The sequence below is a fragment of the Rhamphochromis sp. 'chilingali' genome, assembly GCF_963969265.1.
Source record: "Rhamphochromis sp. 'chilingali' genome assembly, chromosome: 3".
NCBI classification, from domain to species: Eukaryota; Metazoa; Chordata; class Actinopteri; order Cichliformes; family Cichlidae; genus Rhamphochromis; species Rhamphochromis sp. 'chilingali'.
Window position 1 is genome coordinate 34,209,840 of NC_137931.1, and position 6,432 is coordinate 34,216,271.

Consider the following 6,432-nt stretch of genomic DNA (forward strand, 5'->3'; position numbering starts at 1 on the left):
GGACATAAGGGACATCGAAACAGGAGAGTGATGAGACACAGCTAAATGAATGAGGACAATGATTGAAGAAACAAGAAACAAGAGACAAGAACTAAGAAAATAAAAGAGAAAATTGATAACAACCTCAACTAAACTTGGCAGAAGGGAAAAACACAGAGGGCAGAGGGGAGTACATAAAGCTCCATAACCGCAAACTAGAACTAACATATAACCAGAACTCGAGACTCAAAAACTAAACAAGAAACAAAACTAAAAAAAACAAGAACTCAACCTCCAAAAGTCAAAATCCCGCGACCACGACATGCTTACAGGCACCATCTCTGGAAAGGTGTTAGCAAAGGTATGAATCACTATGAAGTCTACATAATGTCATAAGATGATAATAAAAGTTATTTTACAGGACATTTATTGGCAAAAAAAAGTTCATGTCTGATTTATGAACTAAAAGTCACATCCTGCATTCATCATCCTGCATTCATCAACTCCTCAGCTCACTTCTCAAGATAATTTCCGTAGGTGTGATGAGGGCGAACAGGAAAAGATGATATTTTATTGTTTGACATGCTTACAGAAAGTCTAACCCCAGGTTACTGATCGTTGTGATGTGTCAGCATGTAAACGTTGCTCGGCAAACCCTTCGTGTAAAGAGCCACAGAGCAAGTGATTCGGCAGAGTGAAGAGGTGCAAAATACTAAGAGTATCTCTATTTCCCATTAGAGAGCCGTCTCAGAGCTCCTCACAAAGACACTCTCGCCCTGCTGTTTGTGCTGCGTCAGAGGAAGCGCTGTGCTACTGATGCAGTAACCTCTATATAAGGCTGGGATACACACTCAGCTTTACAGTAAGTAAGCACAGCAAGTTGGGATTTCATTGAGTTTCATGTTGCTGGAAGAAAGGTCCTTTTAGAGCTCCGTGATGTTCATATCCTGACGAAAATACTAGAGACCTGTGCAGTTATGGTAGCATCTACTTGATGTGACTTTACAGCAGTCATTTCATAAACCACAACGTAATTCTTCAGAATGGCATGTGCTCACATGGCACCTCTTAACAATACTTGATACTTTAACAGTATGGTGCTCTACAATATAACAGTATTGTGCAAGATGCGGCCTGTCAGCCTGGAATTCAGTGTCCTACCCAGGGACACTTTAACATGTGGAGGGGCTGCAGGATTGCACACCATAAAATCCATAAGCAATGGTGCAGCTATGAACTGCTTAGGAGCATATATACAGCTTCTCTAGGCCCTCACATTAACCTGATGATCAGTAATTATCTAGAAAGAGTGCTTTCATATGATTTGTACAGAAATAGTTTTTTTTTTAACACTACCCAAATTATCACAAGATATCCGAGATCTGGCAGCTTATCTCTTTTAGCGCTTTATAGAAATGTTTTAGTAGAATTAAATAAAAAAAATAAAAATGCTCACATTTATTTTGCAGATAGCCCATTTGTCGGGAAAGCCTTGGTGCTTTCCAGCTAAGAGCCTCCTTTAGGAAGACAGAGCAGAAGTGAAAGAGAAAAAGAAGAGATAAAATGATTATTTTGCTGGAAACATAAAAGTGTTGTTTTATGAGAACACAAATAATAAAATATAATAAAACTCACATCGGGGAACTCAAGTAGTTTGTTTTTTTTTCATATAAAGGTGTCTCTGTAGATCCAGGTAAATTATTCTGATTTATTTTAATGCCAATAATTAAAACATTTCTTCACGTTACATTATAAAGGGTATTTCTAAGTAACTCCAAACTTTAGAGTGGTACTGTGAGTCTTCATGGGGAGCTGAAAAGAAGTTCTGCTTGTTGCAGACCTGCTGGCTGTATAGTAAGTAAGAACAGCAATGTGGGATTTGCTCAAGAGCTTCTTTTGAGCTCTTTGATATTCACATCCTGACAAAACTCAGCTGGACCTGTGTTGTCATACGCCGACATCTTAATCTGAGGTTACTTACAGCAGCTGTTTTTAAGTAGCTGTGTTATTGTCAGTTTGCAGTTCTGGAGCCTTCAGCTGTGTTTTAACACAATGTCAAAAATCATCCCGGGATTGGACGTCCCACCAAATTCATCCCATCTCTCTCTCTCTGGCTGCATGATTGGTTCTTTTGGAACACTTGGCTGATCCCATTTATTTTACCATCTGCCAACAGCACACACGTCAGGGCACGCACACACGTGTCTGAGGAAAAGGTTTTGTTTAGGGACTTCCGATCAATTGTAAAGGAAACAATTGATCTGGTGCTGGATTGTTTTTGTAAGATTCTATCATTTTAATTTACAATCAAGCAGGAAAATGGTATTATATGTCAAAAATAATGTTATAGCTATATACGAAAACAGACATTTTCCTCTGATCTAAACTAAATGAATTTCTATAATGAATGAGCGTATTTCATGTTTCCTCTTCACTGAACTGTGTGTGAAATTCATTAAACATCTAGTATAGCTCCTGCGTTGGTTACTGACCTCGAACTAATAATGGTGAGATTTCTGGAGCGCACCAACTGCTTACCAAGCCCTTTCCTGCATGCCTGTAACTAATGGGAACTTGAAAGCCACTGATATTTTGTCTAAGTGCTCTGAGTGGTCTTAAACACCAACCCTGCAAAAACAAAAAAGAACAACAGAAACTTTGCTGCATTGCACATTTCCAGTTTAATTCCACACCATTTCATTTGAATTCTTCTGCTAACCTAAGGGTAAAAACACAAGTGCTCTAATGCTTCAAGTTAAACTTTGCTACAGTGTTTGAGTCAGTCTAATGCTGCAGTAGGCAAATACTGTAAGAGACTATAGAGAATGACCATGCAGAAGAATATCCCAGGTAAATGTAAAAGATATTATCGTTGATGAAAACCTAGTACAAGTACTGTGTAATATTTGAACCAGAGCTAATAACTGATGTGAGATGGTGCATTGGAATAAGGATAGCTACAGAGTTATTACAAAAACTCAGATTGTGCAAAGAAACGTAAAAGCGTCCACAGGCTGAGGTCTATAAGAGGTGGAGAGTGGGAAGGCAGCCAATCCAGAAGTGAATACTTGAAGTGGATGTGATGCTGGCTGACACATAAGGTGAAAGTCTAGGTCACAGAATATGCAATAAACAAAATGGAGAACTAAGAATACATTATAGAGCCGGAGTGATGCCACCAACAATAGTAAGGGAACAATGTGGCAAAGCATATATGGAAGAGCTAAGAGAAATAAGCAGACTGGACACAGGTGTGCCAGGAGCAGCAGGTAAATAGCCACGCCTCTGCAGAGACACAGAATCAGTCACACAGATATAAAAAAAGAAAAAGATGCTAAGATACTATGAAAAACCCAGTGACTCTCAGCATCGCAATGAAGTCACAGCTCTGACTCGCAGTAATTATTGCTTCAAAGGTTTTTAAACTTCTGGGTAATACATTTGAATGCAAATCAACTACAATCCAAATTCCAAATGTTAGGATGTTGTGTAAAATGTAAATGCAGATGTCAAAACCTCATATTTTATTCACCACACAACATAGAAAACTAGGCAAATGTTCAAACTGAGTAATTTTTATTGGATTTACTAAAGAGTGACTGAAGAGCAGAGGCCCCATCCTGACAGCAGAGCTCAGTTCAGACTGCATCTCTGATGGTATGAAGGTGTGTTAGTGTCTTTGGAAAGGTGTATACAGAGCAACACATGCTCCCATCCTGCAATGTCTTTTTTAGGAAGGGACATTTCAGCAAAACAACAGCATCTATAACCACATTATGGCTCCATAGTTGAAAAGGCTGCACGCTGAACTGGCCTGCCTGCAGTCCAGACAACATTACTGTCCCACAAGTCCACCAGCCGATGTTTCCAGACAGTAGTTAAAAGTAGAGGGGAACTTAGAGCTTACTTTAAACATTTAATATGTTTTCTATTTTTTTTTATTGTGAATGAAATATAGGTTTATGAGATGTATAAGTCATTGTGTTGCTTTATTTTCATATACTTAAGCCACAGTGGATGTATAAGCACATACGACTCAAGTATGTAAATGTGATTTGGAACATTTTCCATTATATGCATTAGAATAAAACATGTAATAGTTCAAAACTGAATTTAAAACATTTCAGCACTTATGTGAAACAACACTAAGACTACTTTATATGTATATGGGTGCAGCAGAACCATCTGGACACACTGCAGCCCAGCTGGTGAGCAGTACTTCACTAACAGCCAGCTGAGGTGTGCTAAGAAAAGTGATGATTCAGATGGACCAGCATGATGAAGCTGCTGTGCAGCTGCTGTAAATTCATCTGTGCAATTCTCTGTCTTGTCAGCTCCAGGATGTTCCTAGCGATAAAAGGGTAGAGTTACACATCTGTAAGGATGATTTCATAGGGATGCAAGATTTCCGTTGCGATAATTTAAGTTTAGCCTCAAAGTAAAAGAAAAATTCAGTGAAGATCTTTGAAGAGTCTAGGACAATATGTGTCTGGGAAACGTGTGTCTGTCAACTGTAATAATTCAGGTAAAGTAGCTGAAGGCTAACGATGGATCCATTGCTAATAATAAAACATGTGAGGAAATTTACTGAAAAAAATATCCAAAGTAATCCTGCTGAAACCAAAATGATCTTGGCAATGACATTTTCTGCAGATGTGCAGTTTTTAGCCGTGTGTTTTTGCCTCTTGTTTGAGCACTTTTATCAAACATTTGCACACTTGCCCTCTGACGGATGCATTTTTTAAACAATCCACACTGGAGGAGCTAGAGATCAAACCACTTATCTTTGATTGGTCGATGTCTCAAAATACCTCCTGAGCCCTGGTGCAGCTTTAAACATGGATGAAAACAATGCGGGTGGGGCAGGCAGTCACAAGACAGGGAAGACACAAGCGGAGACAATCAGAGGAATGATGAAGACAGGAAGGGAAAGTACAGACGGACTTGTGAGCAACAGAGATTACCAGCATAAACCAGGAAGATGAAGGCAGAAATATTCACAAACACTGGACACACTACAAACACAAGAAGCAACAACAATTAAATCAAAACAAGAGCCAAAACTAAGAAAAACAGATCCCATATGAGGCTGCATACTTGTGTCACAGTTCCCTAGCAGCTCTAGCTGGTGTGATGAGCATTCTTTGGAGAGTTGGATGTCTGCAAAAAGTTCCCAAACACACACAGCCGTGCACAAAAAGAGCTGTCAAAGCTGCTCAGTTTGGCTGAACAGACTGTGCTTTTCAACCATTCTGAGATAACACAGAAAATCCCACACGCATTCAAATAAAAGTGTAAAGTACTTTTGCACTATTTAAAACTCATTACGGCTGTCTCCACAAACTCTTTTTTGCATAAATATTCTTTTTATATCAGTATCATCCACCTTCTTTGCCCAGAGTTTACTGGGCTCATCGCAAAGAAGCGATTGGAGGTGAAAAACCTTGGCTCCCAGCTCCCAGTCCGCCCGCTCTTACTGTGGAGGAGGTGGTGGTGGTGGGGGTTTACTCACACTGCAGCTGCTGTTGTTGCTCCCGCCTTCAGTTTTAATATCACTCCTTTAGATTCATTATCCCAGATGAATGTGCTGATATTCCAACTGTCTGTCTCATTACACACAGAAATACATTATTGCCTCAGTCTTCTTCCTCACGGCCTTCCAAAGAAACCCAATCAAGTGATTGGTTTGTTTCCTTTATTGCTTCTACTGGAGACAGTTCCTGTGAGGTTCATTATCTGCAAATTTGAAGGCACTTTCTTTCGAACAATAATTTCCTTATTTCATAATCACTAGTATTAGATTCTGATCTCATGGTTAAAAATACCTTGTATACATTCATTTCAGTCATTACACCGCTCCGTATTCCTTTTAAGATTCCCAGCGGTGCACTTTTTCTCCTGCTAGCCTCCTACCAACTGATCCCTTATTTTCATGCCAAGTACTGAACAAATCTGTATATATATTTTTTTATAAGTGACACACTCTCACCCACCCATCTGACAGCTTCACTGTAAAAACCCTAATTATACAGTCAAATTCTCAAAGCAGCATTTTTCAGGGAGCGTTTACCGTCCAGGATCCTCAGGGAAGCCTTTTGTTTCTTGCTGTACGCCTGCTTTGAAGTGGCAACTTTATTGTAGTTTCATTGTCACTGTTCAGTAACGGGCTGATGTTTTTCAGTTTTGTGCTTTAAACAAAAAGCTTTAAAGGCTTTTTTTTTTTAAAGGGAGACACTAGTTGCGCCGCTCTCACGGCCAACAAACAGCACAGACATTATAGGGAACAGTGAATTTGTGCAGTCAGGATGCGTTTGTTAGTTTCTAAGAATAAACACATTTTCATACCTTTGCCTGTTTTGGCTTTGATGGCAAACAATTTGCATAAAATGTCCTGAAAAAAAACAAAACAAGTACATATACTTTAAAGAGGACATGGAATTAAAATAGATTACA